Genomic DNA, 19,499 nt, shown 5'->3' on the forward strand with positions numbered 1-19,499 from the left:
CCAGTGAAGGAGCCTTGAATCTAGGTTAGAAACCGGCTCTTTCTCTATTGACAAGAAATCTTGAAATAAAACTGAACAATGGCACACACACACACACACACACACACACGAGAAAGGTCTAATTTCCAACCTGACTTGTTACTCTGATGTTTCCTCTTCTCTAGGGCGGGCATCTCTGGTTGCGTTACTATGTATGTATGTATGTATGTATGCATCTATATCTGCCTCTTCTATTTTTTAATTATCATAAATCTTCCACTGAGGAGAGAGCCGGTTTCCAACAAAGATACAAAGCTTCACCTATGGGATGTACTTAACACAGACAAATTCACATTTAGATCTTGAGAAAAGTCTTGCATATTCTTACTGTCCCACTCACTGATTGAACTTGTAATATACGAATTAGCCGGTCAATTTCTCTTTCTGAAAATCCCAATTTATCCAGATTCTCCTTTAAGCATTTACTTACGAAACCTAGTGTTCCAGCTATTATTGGTATGAATATGAATTCATAGTCTGGATATAGAAGCTGGAGATTTCAAAACAGTTGTCCTTAGATATCCTCTCTTTTTTTATTTTCAGAGATATTTATATCTGCAGGGCAGTTAACCTCTACGATGGTACATACCTTTGCCCCTCTGTCCCAAACAACAATACCCGGCCTGTTATGCTTACATTTGACAGGAATTTTTGCCGAAGTAGTACCGTGACGACATTTTAGGACAGCCACTAATCACATGCGTAATGTCTTCCCCAGAAACATGACATAGCCTACATATGCGGTTGCACCTCGGGATTACAAGAGCGTCACTGTCTCTCTTGTTCACCAAGTACTTTGTGGCAATCTCCTGTTCCTCGATTGCAAATGCATAGCCTTCAAAGTGTGATGTGATGCAGTGGTTTTGTGTACAAGAGAGGCTGCGCTTCGTGTCAATTCTACTGTCTCCTTCAAGCTTCCGGGTAACATACCCATGCATGGTATTTTTTTTTTTTTTGTATGCTGAGTGCTTCCCATGCTGAGTGCTTCCCATGCTGAGTGCTTCCCATCACGGTCTTCTCTGAGGTAAGCGAGCCAAGTTGTTTTGGGGCTATAAAAGAGATCATCAGGAACAGAGCGTTTCTCGAGTTCACTGCCAGCTGGTACTTATGTATGTATGTATGTTTGTATTCCTTTCACGATCTGATCCTGGTCTATTATTAAGGGACCCATTGGAGTAATGGCACAAACACCCTGAGATACCGATACATTGAAACAGTCACACATTGCCACACATGCAGCCACGTAATATACATACCCTAACTCATGGACATGCATGGCCATGTTCAAACGCACGTGCACGCTCACACACTCACAACACATGAATACACCTCCTACATACACACACATTCACGTACATACAAAAGCACAGGGATACACCACTCCACATACACACACTCTCTACTGCACGCGCGCGCGCGCGGCTACACAGGTAGCACATATACACACTGACGAATATCCCACCGCATCCACACATGCAGATTCACGCAGAGACGTGAACACATACTCTCTCTCTCTTACACACACACATCTCCGAACATACTCCGAGAAACTGACATACAGTAAATTATCTCCCTTAACTTAAACAAGGGAGATAAATTAGTGCGTACAATTTTCAAACGTACCTCTGAACGGAAAAGAATTTAAGTTTCACAAGCATATGCTGTTGAATTATATAATATATGTCATATATTTATAGTAACTTTCCATAAACCTCCCTACATGTTTCCACATTAGTAGTGTTATTGTCACTTTAAGCAACAGAACGGTCTTTGAGTAAACAGTTTTCGTATGTATATTCGAAATAGTAAATATCGAAACCCAAATTTTAAAATTTGCATTTTAAAATACAATCACACGAAATGTTTTCAATACACTAACGAGATGTTAAATATACATATATGTAATATTTCAATCAAAAAGAAATATTGTAGAAAAGCATCGAAATGCACTGCAGTCGTAAACATAGTAATTTAACGAAAGGTAATAAATTACTCCTTTAAAAAGGAGCGGTTTATACTTAACGTAATATAGTTAATGTGTAGTAAAAGAAGAAGCTTTACTTACATACAACAATATCTGTTTGCATATTAGAACAAAAAAAGAAACAGGAAATTTTACAGAAGATATGAATATACAACGAAATTGTGTTACAAGGGAGGTCACTCTTGCATAAAATAAATTTAGTTTGTTCCCTTTAATCATCTTTACATGGATTGTCGGTAATTTTTGTAGTGTAAAAGTTCTGACAAAACGCCAGAACTTTTTATATATTTTATTTTCTATGCAAATATAAATGATAAAAGAAATATCTGTTTATTTTTTAGGCGTCCACAGCGTTATTTTGACGGTGACTTATGTGAGAGTGTATGGCTGATATTCACTAAGCGACCCCGCTTAATTTATCTCCGCTGAGCAGAGCAACGAGAAATGAAGTACCAATGTTGAAGAATTCAACAGATTGTCCTGTCCGGAGATGTAACGCACGAAGTATCGATAGTGGATTCGATCTTCGGAAAGAGCAACCAGTGGCCTTCGTTCATGTGTATTTGACGTCGTTTTTATCGCACTCAAAACTACAAACAGATAATATAGCCATTCATTTTGGGCGGGTATATGTACACACAAACCGACACACACACATCCTTCACCCTGCACGCGCGCACACACACACACACATGTGCGCGCGCACAATCGTCAACATTTGTGAAAATACACATTTGCAAATCAAATTTATACAAACACATTCGGCAAATATACAGGCGTTGGTTACCTAACGTGTAGTATCTAGTTGAGGCTCATGGCTCAGTGGTTAGAGCATCGTGCTTACGGTCGTGAGGTTGTGAGTTCGATTCCCAGACCGGGCTGCGTGTTGTGTTCTTGAGCAAGGCACTTTATTTCACGTTGCTCCAGTTCACTCAGCTGTAGAAATGAGTTGCGACGTCATTGGTGCCAAGCTGTATCAGCGTTTGCCTTTCCCTTGGATAACACCGGTGGCGTGGAGAGGGGAGGCTAGTATATGCATGGGCGACTGCTGGTCTTCCATAAAAACAAACTTGCCCGGACTTGTGCCTGGGAGGGTAACTTTCTAGGTGCAATCCCATGGTCAGTCATGACCGAAGCGGGGTCGCAGCAGCTCAGCAGGCTGTTTAAATGTTTGACATTTTGTGGAGGAGTGATTATCACTTTTTTCTTCTTTTTTTTTTTTTTAACCGAAGGCAATAAATATTTGAATACCTCCGAGTTAGATACATTTAATGGTCCAGTTAAGCGTTGGTCACACCTAAAAATATATATAATAGTCAGCAGTTTTATTCCTTCCATGAAACTTGTGAACAGAAGATGAAACTTGTGACGGAAAGATAGGAAACGCTAAGTTTTTGTTAGAGAAAGCATTTAAGGGAAAATTAGAGGAAAACAACTACAAGAATGAAGAATATTCATCCAGGTTCCACAAGACCCTTGGGGAGCCATATAAGATTTGTTGTTGTGGGGAGGGTCCATACAAGCAAAATAGTAAATTGGGGGATGGGGTCCATGGTAGTATTTTAGGGGTTAAGGAAAACATTTTGCTTCAGATGTATTTATTGTAGGAAAGAACTAGGCTTCTTACAATAAATATCGTTTAACATGTTTCCAACCACTGAAATACGAGTGAATGAGTAAAGAACAGAAGGGAAATTTTAAAAGAAGTATCTATAAAACTAGTTTTTAAACATTAAATAGATATTGGGGACCACAAGAATAAAATAAGTTATCAAAAGGGTCCATAGGTAAAAAAACAAAACAAAACAAAAAAACCCCAGCTAGGTGTAGAAAACGGAATTCAGCTCCAAGTGCAAGGAAAGTAATATATACACACATACATACTGTTCACACACACGCACGCGAGTACATGAGAGAGAAACATTGGTGTTCCAGAATTCTCTGTGCTTATGAGTCGAGTGTGTTGAACACACCGTCATCATAAACGTCATAAGTCTTTTTTCTCAATTGAGGTACATTTTAAACAGCTAGCATATTTTGCGCCTGGATCTGCCTAAACGTATTATGAATAAATATGCAAATATTCGTTCCACATCTCGCTGTGCACGACGAAAATAATGATTTTATATATGTGAATATATATGTGTGTGTATATATATATATATATATATATATATATATATCGAATGAGAGAGAGAGAGATAAAAAGATAGATAAATAGATAGGTAGATAGATAGATCAATCACTGTATCAACCAGAGTATCAGATGTTATAACATTGCTGGTCACTATGTACTTCCTTGCCAACATTCTCCCATGAACGCAGGGTTGTCCATTTCGCACTGAGTAGACTGAACTATCGTAAAATGAAGTGGTTTGTTCCAGAACATAACAGACCATTGGTCTGGGAGTTGAGACCACGACCTTTCAATCGAGAGTACAACACCTTAACCACTTGGCCACGCACCTGTACACACACACACACGCACGAAAAGCACAGAGAAAAAGTTGAAAATGCCTTACATTTTTATACACATGTATAGTTTTCGTTTAAATCAAACAAGTTTAACCCTCTAATATAAATCGTAAAGAAGTTTATTCAATGTGTATATATATGTGAAAATAAAAATATAAAAATACGTCTTCGTGTAACAAATACTTTTGTACTATATTTTAACTGAAAATATACTGGCGTACGTATTCACAATGTTAACTTTAACATACATAACACAAATATATGAGAGAAAGAAAAAGCAGATCACATATTACTTCGAGTCATTCGTATAGAGAAAGATTTTAGTGCATACAGTTTTGTTTGTGTGTTGCGGCCAAAGGAGGTCCTGTAAGAGAAGAAAAATCATATTTTAACTAATCGGTTTTGCGCCGGTGTTTAGTCTTTCAAAGTTTAGCGAGGAATTAAATGAATAAATAGGAATACCTCTTTTATATATATATCAGTCCTTCAATATTTAATATTATCAGTCCTAATATAGGAATTAAATGAATAAATAGGAATACCTCTTTTATATATATATATCAGTCCTTCAATATTTAATATTATCAGTCCTAATATAGGAATTAAATGAATAAATAGGAATACCTCTTATATATATATATATATCAGTCCTTCAATATTTGATATTATCAGTCCTAATATAGGAATTAAATGAATAAATAGGAATACCTCTTTTATATATATATCAGTCCTTCAATATTTAATATTATCAGTCCTAATATAGGAATTAAATGAATAAATAGGAATACCTCTTATATATATATATATATGAGTCCTTCAATATTTAATATAATCAGTCCTAATATAGGAATTAAATGAATAAATAGGAATACCTCTTTTATATATATATATATGAGTCCTTCAATATTTAATATTATCAGTCCTAATATAAGAATTAAATGAATAAATAGGAATACCTCTTTTATATATATATCAGTCTTTGAATTTTTAATATTATCAGTCCTAATTTAGGAATTAAATGAATAAATAGGAATACCTCTTTTATATATATATATATATATCAGTCCTTCAATATTTAATATTATCAGTCCTAATATAGGAATTAAATGAATAAATAGGAATACCTCTTTTATATATATATATCAGTCGGATCTTTTTTAAAACGGGGGCCACATTTTTCATTAACGAAACACTTTGAAACTTGGAACACTGGTAGAATGTGTCATATAAAACATCTTTTTCTCTTAGTCTTCTTTAAAAAAAAAGAAATCCCTAAGTTATTCCATGTGAAAGTTGTCGTATTTCTGTAATTTCAACCAATCACTGACGTCCATTCAGCCGATATACATTAAGTGCCGACTACATAAACAAACGATTCTGAAACAATTAACCCTAACCCTAACCCTAGGGTTAGGGTTAGGGTTATGGTTATGGTTAAAGCAGATTTAAAATGAAAAAAGCAAATAAAACGAAGGTATGGAGATTAAATACGCTTTACATCGCTTAATCAGCAAAGGAGTAAATGTAAACAACTGAATACTTGTCAGTGATTGGTTGAAATTATCGAAATAAGACAATTTTTTACATGAAATAAATTCGAATACAAAAATATTTTTCTGTTCTATAACACAAAATAGATAAGTATACGAAGTTTGAAAACACTACGTAAAACATTAATGAAAAATGTGACCCCCGTTTTAAAATAGATCCTATCAGTCCTTCAATATTTAATATTATCAGTCCTAATATAGGAATTAAATGAATAAATAGGAATACCTCTTATATATATATATCAGTCCTTCAATATTTAATATTATCAGTCCTAATATAGGAATTAAATGAATAAATAGGAATACCTCTTATATATATATATATATATCAGTCCTTCAATATTTAATATTATCAGTCCTAATATAGGAATTAAATGAATAAATAGGAATACCTCTTATATATATATATATATCAGTCCTTCAATATTTAATATTATCAGTCCTAATATAAGAATTAAATGAATAAATAGGAATACCTCTTTTATATATATATATATATATCAGTCCTTCAATATTTAATATTATCAGTCCTAATATATCGGTGTTGATGTACGAAATATCGCTAAACATTTTGCCCGACGCTGTAACAATTCTGCCAGCTCGCCGTCGTGTATTCATTACTTTGTATTGCCTTGCTTTTTTATTGTTTTGCTTTTCCTATTTGGTCCAGATAAGCGAAAAAAGTAATTTTTTTTCTTTATAAACGTATCAACAGTTCCATAGTAGTTTTCTGTTATCTTTACAAATTTCATGATTGCAGACGTGAGATTTATATAGATATTCAGTTCTTTATTACTTCATTCGAAATCTTTCAAAAATGCTTTGTCTTCGACTTTGTGCAGCCCTTTGAAAGTGAAGGAACAACGAGAGATTCCTCTGATAGATCTTCTTCAGCTTCTTGGTAAAGTTGTTCCACTTCAGCGAGGTCTTTCTTTGGCAGTTCTTGATCGTGTGACAAAAACGGATCGTTTATGTTGCTTGCGAAAACAAAAAAATACCGAAATTGTACATCGTTTCGAAATTATACATCCATTTTAACAATTTCTATAGGTACTTAAAATCTTTCAAAATTGTCATAAATTGTGAACAAAGTTTCTTTCATAAATGTTTTATATTCTTCTCTGTAGCTTTGCTTTCATTAATTTTAATTTATCCAAGGTAGCAAATTGGCAGGATCGTTTATCGCGTATGAAAAATCCTGTTCTTTACGCTCTGAGTTCAAATCCTACCAAGGTTAACTTTGCCGCTCATCCTTTCTGGGTTGATAAAACAACCTGCCAGTCAAGTGCAGGAATGAATGTTATCAGTCTCTTCCCATCCTTTCAAATCGCTGGCCTTGTGCTTAAATAAGAAGTCATTATTTTTACTGAAGCCAGGAGATTGATTTCAAAAATGCTTTTAGTATTGGACATCCTTCCTTATCAAAAGCTTTAATGAATTGATCAAACGTGTACTGGAGACAATACGCTTTAAGAGTCACGGTAACGGCTTGGTTCATTGGTTGCAAGAATGGTTTTGTATTTGGAGGCATAAACATGAGATATTTCGGTGTTGATGTAGAAATTTTAGATGACAAGGTGTATCATTTACGAACAATAATAGATAAAAAGGATTTTTTTTGTCTTCACAATACTTACACACAAGGCGATTGCGATCGAAACCAATCTTCAAACAGTGAAGCAGCAACCGTTTTATTTATTTACTTTTTATTCGACGTATAACTTTTTGCGAGGTTCTTTAAGTGACATTTGAAATTTCAGTACAATGTATAAGCATGGCTCATAACTTACAGTCTTCAGCTGTATTGCCTCTAAACATTAACGCTAACGGATATTTAGCTAGTTTAAAGCTCGGATTCGACGATTCTTCTTCTAGTGTCCTTTCTTGCTGGCATGCATTTCCCAAAACGCTCGTAAAAAAATTTGTGAACCTATATAAACATATTATTTAACTATTTTATTTCTTCTAAACTTTTTTTTTTCTGGGACAAATTTGTTGCTCCTATATCAGAAGGCGCAGTAATTCCCTGCACTTTTAAATTATGCTAATCAGCTCGCTCACTTATTTTGTTATCTATAAAGCCAGTCATTAAATATTTCTTGCATTAAGAATTACTTTGCAGCCGCCTCATTTCTTATCTTTAAGCGTCTTCAAAACCGATAAGGCTTTGGCACAAATAACAGCTTGCAAAATAAGCATGTTTAATTGTTGAGTTGGATTAGTTATTTGAGTAGCTAAAGATTTTTCCATAAATAAGAAATAAGACTGACCACATTTATTTTTATATATGTTTATTAATAACAACGTAGATTGGAATAAATGAACATTTTAAATTTCATTTAAATATTGTTCATTGAAAGAAAAAGTTTTAAGCTAAACTTTTAACATCCTTTTTCTGGTTTTCCTCTGAATTTAAAATCATGTGTTTTCTTTCTAAAGTAATTGTTTAACATTTCTTTAAATAACACAGTATTCGCAACCACAATATCCTTTCGTATCGGTGGTGGAGTGATTCAAATGTTAAAAAGTAAAAAAGAAGTGGAGTAGTATGCGCCTACGTCAACATGCAAATTTACTGAATGACTGAATGAACAGACAATTACTCACATGCATTATTGAAATCTTCAAAGTATTCATTACAAATGTTGCTTTAATTATGAGCAATTCATCACAACATTTTTACTTTTATAGCGCAAAAAAAAAAAATCATTAATGCGGGAGATTGTCAAGCGAGGTGTAATATAAATATATACATATAAACTTACATATATATGTATACAAATATTTATATATATATGTATGTGTGTGTGTGTGTGTGTGTGTGTGTGTGTGTGTGTGTATGGATACAAACGTGCGTACAAACGTGCGTACGTATATGTATATATACATGTATATATGTATATATACACACACACGTACATACATATATAAATGTACATACATACATGCATATATATATACATGCGCACGCACACACACACACACACACACACACACACACACAAACACACACACACACACACACATATACGAGGTGGTATTAAAAAGTTACCAGACTAGTTATGTTTCATAAAAAAAGAAAACTTATTTCCATAATTCTTAACATCAGCTCCTTCGCAATAGTCACCTAGCGCAGCAATACACCAGTCCCAGCGTTCCTGCCACTTTTGGAACCTAGCCTGGAAGTCGCTTTCTGTAAGCGAGTCAAGGACCTTCTGCGATTTGTTCTGGATCTCGAGAACGGTGTTAAAGTGGCGACCTTTGAGCTGCTCTTTCGTTTCAGGGAAGGGATAGAAGACTGCGGGTGCTAAATCTGGCGAAAAGGGCGGAAGCAGAAGCGATACCGTGTTGTTTTGGGCGAGAATCCAATTCTTCGTGCTCCATAGATCCGGTCGCTTTCGCTGAATGCTCTCCCTCAAACGTCGCAGTAGAACTCTCGGTTGACAGTCTGGCCCTGGGGGACGATGTACAATATCACGGACGTCGAAAAAAAAGGACGATGAGCACGTTCTTGACTGAGCTGCAGCTCTGTGTGCCTTCTTCAGTCTTGAAGATGAAGAGCTTTTCTGTTGTGTAGACTGCTGCTTCGTCTCAGGGTCGTACCCGTAGATCCAACTCTCGTCACAGGTAATGATCTTCGACATGAAGGATGGGTCATCAGTGCCACGCTGACGGAGATCTTGAAACTGTATATATATATACAGGGTGTCTAAAATATTTTGCCCGATTCTTATTTTGAAAACTACTGTAGGTTTTTCAATTAATTTTATTGTACAGAACAATGATGAATAATAACTACTGGTTCAATTTGTTTCATGTGAATGTACAAAATGGCAATGTATAAATGCCTCGCAGCATTTCTTCCGACACTCTAACTCTTATGCCAATGAACGACCTAGTAGTAGCGATAATAGCAGATGTAGTTGAAGAAATTATAATCCTTTCTGCTATAGATGCGAGTCGATTTCATTGACGCCTGTAAGCGACTGGTACTTATCTTGTCAACCCCCTCCGAAAGAATGAAAGTAAAGTCGACATCGGCAGAATTTGAACCCAGAACACACAGACAGACGAAATGAGAGAATTAGAGGCAAAGTCAGACTCGGTGAAATTTGAATTCAGAATATATGCAAGAATATATACCGCTAAGCATTTTGTCCGGTGTGCTAACGGTTCTGCAATCTCAATTATTGTTATTAATAATAATAATCCTTTCTACTAAAGGCATAATGCCTGAAATTTTGTGGGAGTAGTCTAGTCGATTACATCGACGCCAGTACTCAACCGGTACTTAATTTATCGATCCTGAAAGGAGGAAAAGCAAAGTCGAATTTGAATTCAGAACATAAAGACGGACGAAATACCGTCATGTATTTCGCCTGGCGTGCTACGGATTCTGTCAGCTCGCAGCTTTAAGGATAATGGTAATAATAATGATTTCTTTATTAACCACAAGTGTTTACATGAAGCAAAACATTATGGACAGTACAGGACAAAACCAAAAAAAAAAAAAAAATGTTTGTGTGTGTGTATGTGTGTGAGCGTGTGTCGTTGTGAGGGTGTTGCGCGTAAACAAGATTAATAAAATTGAAAAAACAAAAGGGAAGATCAATAATGTGTAATCCTCAATAAGGAGGAGACGTTCGAGAGCTGGTCATGGAAAACCCCATAAAAACCATAGGTACCCTGACTTTTGGGGTAGGTGCCATTTTTCGTTTCTTTTCCTCTTTCCAACTACAGGTGTATGCACAGGGCAGGCCCGTTCACTCGCACCATTCTCGCCACTTTTATCCACCTTTCGGCAAATAATAATAATAATAATAATAATAATAATAATAATAATAATAATGATGCCTTCTACTAGAGGCACAAGGCCTGGAATTTTGGGCGAGGGAGTTAGTCGATTACATCGACCCCAGTACTCAGCTGGTTATTAATTTATCGACCCCAAAAGGATAAAAGGCGAAGGCGACCCCGGTGGAATTTGAATTCAGAACGTAAAGACAGACGAAATGCCACTAAGTATTTCGACCGCGTGCTAACGATTCAGCCAGCTCACAGCCTTATTATTATTAATAATAATAACGATAACAGTAACAACATCATGGATATCTATCTATCTATCTATCTATCTATCTATCTGAGTCACATGGGCTCAATCCCCCTCCTCGCCTCTCTTCACTTGGTACCTACTTCCTCTCCACCCCCACACCTCCACCTCACACCCATATCGTCTTTTGTTTTTCTGCAAATTTCAACCATATATATGTCTGTGTGTGTGTGTGTGTGCGTGTGTGTGTGTGTATGCGTACATATATATATATATACCAATCTATAAATGTGTGTGTGTGCGTATATATATATATATATATATATATATATATATATATATATATATATATATACATACATACATACATACATGCATATATATATATATATATATATTTCACTTGTTTCAGTCATTTGACTGCGTCCAAGCTGGGGTACCACCTTGAAGGGTTTTAGTCGAACAAATTGACCCGAGGTCTTATTATTTCTTGAAACCAATTACTTATTCTATCGGACTCTTTTGCCGAACTACTAGTTTACAGATACGTAAACACACCACCACCGGTTGCCAAGAGGTTGTGGCGACAAACACGGACAGACAGACACATACACACACACACACGTATCTCTCTCTCTCTCTCTCTCTCTCTCTCTCTCTCTATATATATATATATATATATATATATAGAGAGAGAGAGAGAGAGAGAGAGAGATAGATAGATAGATAGATAGATAGATAGATTGATAGATAGATAGATATAAAAGCTATTATCTGCATAAATTACTGATCAAACACATCATTTAAAATCACGCCTCTTTGCAAGCTGCCGTTTACGCTGAAATTTGAACTATTTTAAAGACGGTTAAAGATAAAAAAGAAGCCGGCTGCAAAGAAATACTTGATGCAAGAAATATTTAATGACTGGCTTTATAGATAACAAAGAGAGAGAAAAAAGTAAGCTGATTAGTATAATTTAAAAGTGCAAGGAATAGCTGCGCCTGCTGATACCGAAGTAGCAAATTTGTTACAGAAAAAAAAAAAAAAAAAAAAAAATTGAGAAGAAATAGTTAAGGAATGTGCTTTAGACGCCCTGGAAAATTTTTAGTGCAGACAAGACGTAGTGCATGCAAGACGAAGTAACGTTGCAAAGGAAAAATGTCAATGCCAAGTTTCAGTGTAACTAAATATTGGTTAACGATATTTTATATAGGCATGGCTGTGTGCTAAGAAGCTTGCTTCCCAAGCACATGGTTCCGAGTTCAATCCCACTGCATAACACTTTGGGCAAGTGTCTTCTACTATAGCGTCGGTCCGACCAAAGCCTTGTGAATGGATTTGGTCGACAGAAACTGAAAGAAGTCCATCGTATATATATATATATATATATATATATATATATATATACATACATATGTGTGTGTGTGTGTCTCTGTGTGTGTGTGTCTGTGTGTGTGTTTGTCCTTCACCACCGTTTGACAACCGATAAGATAAATACTAGGCTTAAGAAAATAATAACAAAAAAGAAGTACAGGGGTCGATCCATTCGACTAAAATTCTCCAAGGCGGTACTCCAGCATGGCCACAGTCTAATGACTGAAACGAATAAAGAATAAAAGAATAGAAGCAGTGATGAAGAAAACTGCAAGCGCCATAAGTAGTTCGCTTGAAACATTGTTGTCGTCACGTGAGTCGTCACGTGTCGTCTTAACGTGTATCGTGACTGTATTTAACGGGTTAGAGAGAGACGCAGAGGGAGGAGTCAGTCGAGGTTTGGACGTCTAGACGAGAACCACCAGTCGAAGAGAAGAAAAAGCAAAAAGAACAATAAAATCTCATTGCCGTTAAATGACAATTTCTACCACGAACTTTTGGACATGTTTACTATAATCAAACAGATAAAAGAGTGGTTGCAATTGAATTCTGTATTTCCGGTCAGTTGTTTATCTTGATATCGAAGTATTTATCTGTTTTGTGATTACAAACGAAGTTTCCACAAGACTGTCATATTACTATATTCTTTGTTGCATTAAAGTCTGCATTTCCGTTCAGTCATTTTTCTGCGTATCTTTGATAACGAAATAGTTATCTCTATTTCGTGTTAATAAACTAACAATTTTCACAAGACGTCATCTGGCTATAGTTATTTACGAAGTCCGTATTTCTAGTCAGCCATTTTTTCTTCGTATCTTGATACCGAGATATTTATCTCTTTTAGTGGTAACAAGCGAAAGGCATATCTTCAGATGGAAACAGTCCAAGGAATGAGTAGTTACATCGATTTCTTTATTTTATTTTAAACTGCTCTGTAAGAGCCATGCTTATATGTCGTACTGAAAAACTGAAGTTTACTTTTAAAAACTCATGAAACCCACAATATATCCACTCAGAAGGAAAACAAATATTATTGCTGAAACATTACTTAAGACGTGTTTGCATCGCTTTGACGTTAAATGGCATTAAACGTCGGTTACGACGACAAAGGTTTCAGTTGATCCGATCAACGCAACAGCCTGTTCGTGAAATTGACGTGCAAGTGGCTGAGCACTCCACAGACTCGCGTACCCTTAACAGAGTTCTCAGAGAGATTCAGCGTGACACAGAATGTGATGATACTGACCTTTATGAATCACAGGTACAACTCATTTTTGCCAGCTGAGTAGACTGGAGCAACGTGAAATAAAAGTATCTTGCTCAAGGACACAACGCGCCGCCGGGAATCAAACTCACGACCTTACGATCTTAAACCGAATACCCTAACCACTAAGCCACGCGCCTTCATTTGACGCTAAAAGAAATGTAGTGAAGACGCAGGCATGGATGTGCAGGGTAAAAAAACTCGCTTCGCAGCCATTCTCACTGCGCCGCACATTTGATGAGGGTCTTCTACTATAGCCTTGGACTGGTCAATTCCTTGTGAGTGAATTTGGTGGACAGAAACTATGTGGAAGCGTGTCATGTGTGTATGTGTGTGTATGTGCATGTGTATTTTTTCGTTTATTTTTGTCCCTCAGAACCATATGATAACCGGTGTTGGCTTGCTTACATGCCCGTAACATTAGCGTTTCGGCAAAAAAAGCTCGATAGAATAAATACCAGACTTAGAAATAAGCTGTGGGGTCAATTTTTTAGATAAGACCTTTCAAAACGGTGACCCAGCATAGGCGCAGACCAGCGATAGAAACAAATAAAAGATAACATAAAAACAACGTTCCGTCACAAACAAGTGATTTTATAATTTGTGTACTTAAACGTAGGCAGGATACCATGCAGGAGGATGGTACACGTTTTTCCATGAGTGCAAAATTAGCTTCTTAATCAACCAGCCGTGGCCACGTCCGCGTGAAGAAATAGCCGAATTTAGGTTGATGGGAACTATACAACAGGTCGGATGAGTTGTACATGCAACTCAAAGGTCTAGTTTTCTCTCACGTGTTTCATGCTAATTGTATATAAGAATTACTTTAAGGATACAAGTGACTGTGGAATACTCAGCCTTTTGCACGCGTGTTCAATGAAGAGTAGCCACTTATAGTTCGAAGTCGACATAGAGACCACTATATATATATATGTATCTGTGTGTGTGTGTGTGTGTGTGTGTGTGTGTGTATACACACATATATATACACATATATATACATATATATGCGTATATATAAATTATAAAGAGTGGCTGTGTGGTAAGTAGCTTGCTTATGAACCACATGGTTCCTGGTTCAGTCCCACTGCATGGCACCTTGGGTAAGTGTCTTCTACTATAGCTTCGGGCCGACCAAAGCCTTGTGAGTGGATTTGGTAGACGGAAACTGAAAGAAGCCCGTCGTATATATGTATATATGTATAAATATGTATGTGTGTGTGTGTATATGTTTGTGCGTCTGTGTTTGTCCCCCCACCAACATCGCTTGACAACCGATGCTGGTTTCTGTAACTCTTCAATAGACATAACTTAAAAATCAGTTTCAGCTCAACTCCTGATTTTAAAAATATAATCGCACTCAACACACAAAAACCACAAAATGAAACCAGCTGTTCATGCAGGGATAAAAATTTGTGCCCGCTAAATGAAGCTTGCATGTCCGAGACCATCATTTATGAAGCCACCGTAGACTCTACAAACAATAAGGACACAATTTCGACAAAGAAATATGTGGGCCTTACAGAGGGGAATTTCAAGGCCAGGTTCAACAATCACATCTTGAGCTTCAGGCACTGGGATAAAAGGAAAATGACCAAATTATCCAGTCACATATGGTCCTTAAAAGATAAAGGTATCAGTTACAACATCCATTGGAAGATCTTAGCCAAGTGTAAGCCTTACACCAACGGCAGTGGAAAGTGCTGTCTTTGTGATATGGAAAGATGGCTCATCTGGAAAAGCAGCGTAGACCCGCTATATGTCGAAATTCAAGAACTGAACTTTTTGGATCATGTCCACATGTGGCTAAACATTTGTTACGTTTTTGGTCCCCCCCCCCCTCCAGATCACAGATAGAACTTGCTTTTTATATTGTGTCCACGTACAAAGCTTTTTATCTCTCTACACTTTTATACATATTTCTTATATATTATTTTACATTTTTTTTTTACATATTTATAGAGATATATTTTTATATTTTTAAACATTTTTTTCTATATTTTACCTTTCACTCTGCATTTTTCTTGTGCATGTGTGTATAGAGACGTGTATATGAACTTTTTCGTGCGTGTGTGTGTGTGTGTGTGTGTGTGTGTGTGTGTGTGTGTGTGTGTGTGTGTGTGTGTGTGTGTGTGTGTGTGCAGATATGTATATATGTACAGGTATATGTACAAGTGTATGGTTGCATATATACGTGAGTGTACATGCGAGTGTTCCACGCGAGTGTGAGTGAGCATATGCATATATAGCATGCACGTATTTTAGCCGTGCATTTGAATATATCTATGCGCCTACGGGTATGTGCACGTGTTTGTGTGTGCGCGCGTATACAGATATACATATGTGTACATCGTGCATGTGTTTGTGTGTGTGGGTATGTATATATGTACATGTATATGTACATGTGTATGGTTGCATATATACGTGGGGGTACATGGATGTGTTTCACGCGAGTGTGAGCGAGCATATAGCATGTGCGTATTTTTAGACGTGTATTTGAATATAACTGTGCGCGAATGGGTATATGCACGTGTGTGTGTGTGTGTATATGCGCACGTGTGTGTGGATATGTATACGTGTACATGCATGGTTGCATATATATGTGCATCTTTTGGCGTATGTGTGGGTGCGCATGTGTGTGTTTCATGCGAGTGTCAGTGAACATATGCATATAGGCACATGTTCGTGGGTGAGCGTGCGCGCATGTGTATGGATGTACATGTGCGCATACGCGATTGCTATGAGCATTTTTACTCCTTTACTTTTTACTTCCTCCCCGTCGGTATTTTCCCTTATTTAACGGTCATTCTAATAGCTCTTTTGTCTTAGTAATGGTCAATTACATAGTAATTTCCCTTTGTTTAACGGTCATTTTCATAGCATATTTTGATTGCCTCGATAACTGAAGAGATGCCGGTGCAGGTTTCTGCCCCAACATCCGAAACTCGGAGCTTTTTTATGGCAACCGAATAATTGTCACATATTATATTACAGATAAATTCCTCTATTTACATAATATCGACGTCGCTTTCTTCTTTTGTTGTCTTACCATTACTATTAATATATATATAGAGATATAGGGGTTGGGTAAAATAATGTAAACACCTTAAAATTTCAAACAAATTTATTTTAATATGGGGTAGGACTGCCTTTGGCAGTATTTACAGCTTGAATTCTATAAGGTATGAACTCGTACAAAGTTTGAATTGTTTCCAAAGGAATTTTTGTCCATTCTTCCGCTAAAACAATCTCCAGTTCTTGTAGTGATGATGGTGGAGGATATCGACTCCTTATTTGTTTTTCTAAAATGCCCATAAATGTTCAATAATACTGAGATCAGAGGACTGTGGTGACCAGATAAGATGTTCAACTTCACTAGAATGTCCCTCGTGCCATTCAGTAACAACTTTACCTGTATGAATTGGCGCATTATCATTCTGAAAGACTGCGATTCCCTCCGGAAACATTTCCGCAATCATAGGATGAATTTGATCAGATAAAATGCTTAAATAGTCTTGACTCTTAATTCTGCCATGAAGGGAAAACATTGCGCCGGCAGATTTCCAGGATATAGCCCCCACCCCCCGATCATCACAGATCCTCCTCTATGTATGTTTAACAGTTGGGAGAAGGCAGTCTGGGTCAAATGCTTTGGTTGGCTGTCTCCACACTTATACCCGGTCGGTGGTCGGAAATAAGGTAAAGAATGACTCGTCCTAGAGAATAACATTCTTCCACTGCTCTAAGGACCAATTCTGTAGGTTTTCACTCCACTCTAAATGCTTTGCAACGTATGTTTTTTGAAAGTAGTGGTTTTTTGACTGCAGCCCTCCCGTGAAATCCGACTTTGTGCAGATCCCGCAGAACAGTTTTTGTGGAAACTGGGTTCTCGAGGTGGTCATTAAGCTCTGCAGTAATTTTGGAAGCTGTACTTTTGTGATCCTTTCTAACAATTCGCGTAAGAGTCCGACGGTCCCTATCTGAAAGTTTTGGTTTTCTTCCGGAGTTTTGTTTTGATGAGAAGGTTTTTCCCTCTTTCTCAAAGGCTGTCATTACTTTCAAGACTGTACTTCTTGATACACCAAACATTTCGGCTGTTTTCGTCAACAATTTGACCTCTTTAAAAGTTCGATAGATCTGTCATTTTAATGAATTTTAATTACCTTTTTCTGATGATGTCTGAAAACAAACAGCAATTTTAGCAAAACATATTAAGCAACACTAATAATAAATCAAAAATCATAAAAATAAACAAGCTGTTGATAGTTTTATTGATATTTCAAAATTCTGATGCTATGATGTTTGGTGTTTCCATCATTTTGTCCAACCCCCTATATATAACCACACACACACGCACGCACACACACAAACACACACACACACACACACACACACACACACACACACACACACACACACACACACACACACACACACACACACACACACACACACATATATATATATATATATATAAATATACATATAAATAAATACATAAATAAATAGATATTATAGGGTCAAATATTGTGTTTAAGAGATCTGAGCTATTTGGGTTAATATGTGCTATTGGGTGTAGATATCATTTGTGTAATTGTAGGTGATATGTAGAATGTGTTATATTATCGGCTCTCAATTGCGTAAACGTATACACTAAGTTATTTTATTGGTGCATGTTGTGTAATGGATATACAGAATGGGTCGTGTTATTTTATTGGTCGGTAATTGTGTTAGGTATGTTTTGTGCGACTAATGTGAATTGAAAGTGTGTCACATACATACATACAGACAGAAAGACACACACACACACATACACACACACACACACATACACACACACAGACACACACACACACACACACACACACACTTATAGATTCATTAATTTTTACTTTGTAGGAGTTGGCGATTGACTAAAAATAAATATGTATTTTTCCAAAAGTATTTCTTCATTCTGTTGTGTCTGGGGAGAGTCAGTCTCTTTTAGTGGCTTATGATTTAACATCAGTACTAAAGAGGAAATATACGTAGTAGATAATCACACCCCCATACCCACAATTGATATTTATATACAGGTAGAATAGTTAGTGGGCTGGTATGCAAATAGATGTTTGTATGTGTGCGTATATGTGTATATGTATATGCACATGAAAAACAATTAAACTGTGGAAAAATGAAATGAAATGTTTTTTCAATATATTTCAATATATTTCCGGTGTGCTAACGTTTCTGCCAGCTCCCAAAAATTTCCGGGGAGGGGGCCAGTCGATTAGATCGACTCCAGTACGTAACTGGTACTTAATTTATCGACTCCGAAAGGATGAAAGGCAAAGTCGAATTCGGCGAAGTTTGAACTCAGAACGTAAAGACAGACGAAATGCCGCAAAGCATTTCGCCCAGAATTCTAACGTTTCTGCCAGCTCGCCGCCTTTTCATATCAATAGATATTCTCTTAATCATCTTTACGCTGTTGTGTCTCTTTCTTTCTGGCATTTATTTGTTCTGTTCAATTTCTCTTTATTTTAAGGGATGTGTGATGTGGTACAAAAGTGCTATTCTCGTCACCTCACATCACACGGCCTTTGCAACTGCTTTTGGTGTTCTCTAACGAAAAGACTGCTGTAGGAGTTGTTCAATGAATGAGCAATGCAATTACAAAAGACACAAGATCGAAAAGAACGTATACATGAAATAATGGAACGTATGTTTAGAGAAGTTGCATCGAGATTATTTTCCCATCGCTCCTTGTGCTTGCATAATAGT

The 19,499-nt window shown here is 36.6% G+C and overlaps 1 protein-coding gene across 1 annotated transcript in view; it reads left to right on the forward strand.

Moving 5' to 3' along the window:
- LOC106867400 (uncharacterized) overlaps window positions 1–4,842 on the forward strand; it is a 41,489-nt gene extending 36,647 nt beyond the window's left edge. The window contains exon 8 of the mRNA XM_089345656.1: window positions 2,365–4,842. The gene's annotated coding sequence lies outside the window, so the exon portion shown is untranslated. The remainder of the gene's footprint in view (window positions 1–2,364) is intronic.
- The last annotated feature ends 14,657 nt before the right edge of the window (window positions 4,843–19,499 follow it).

This window comes from Octopus bimaculoides, chromosome 2 (assembly GCF_046866305.1).
Source record: "Octopus bimaculoides isolate indiv1 chromosome 2, ASM4686630v1, whole genome shotgun sequence".
In the NCBI taxonomy this organism is placed as follows: domain Eukaryota; kingdom Metazoa; phylum Mollusca; class Cephalopoda; order Octopoda; family Octopodidae; genus Octopus; species Octopus bimaculoides.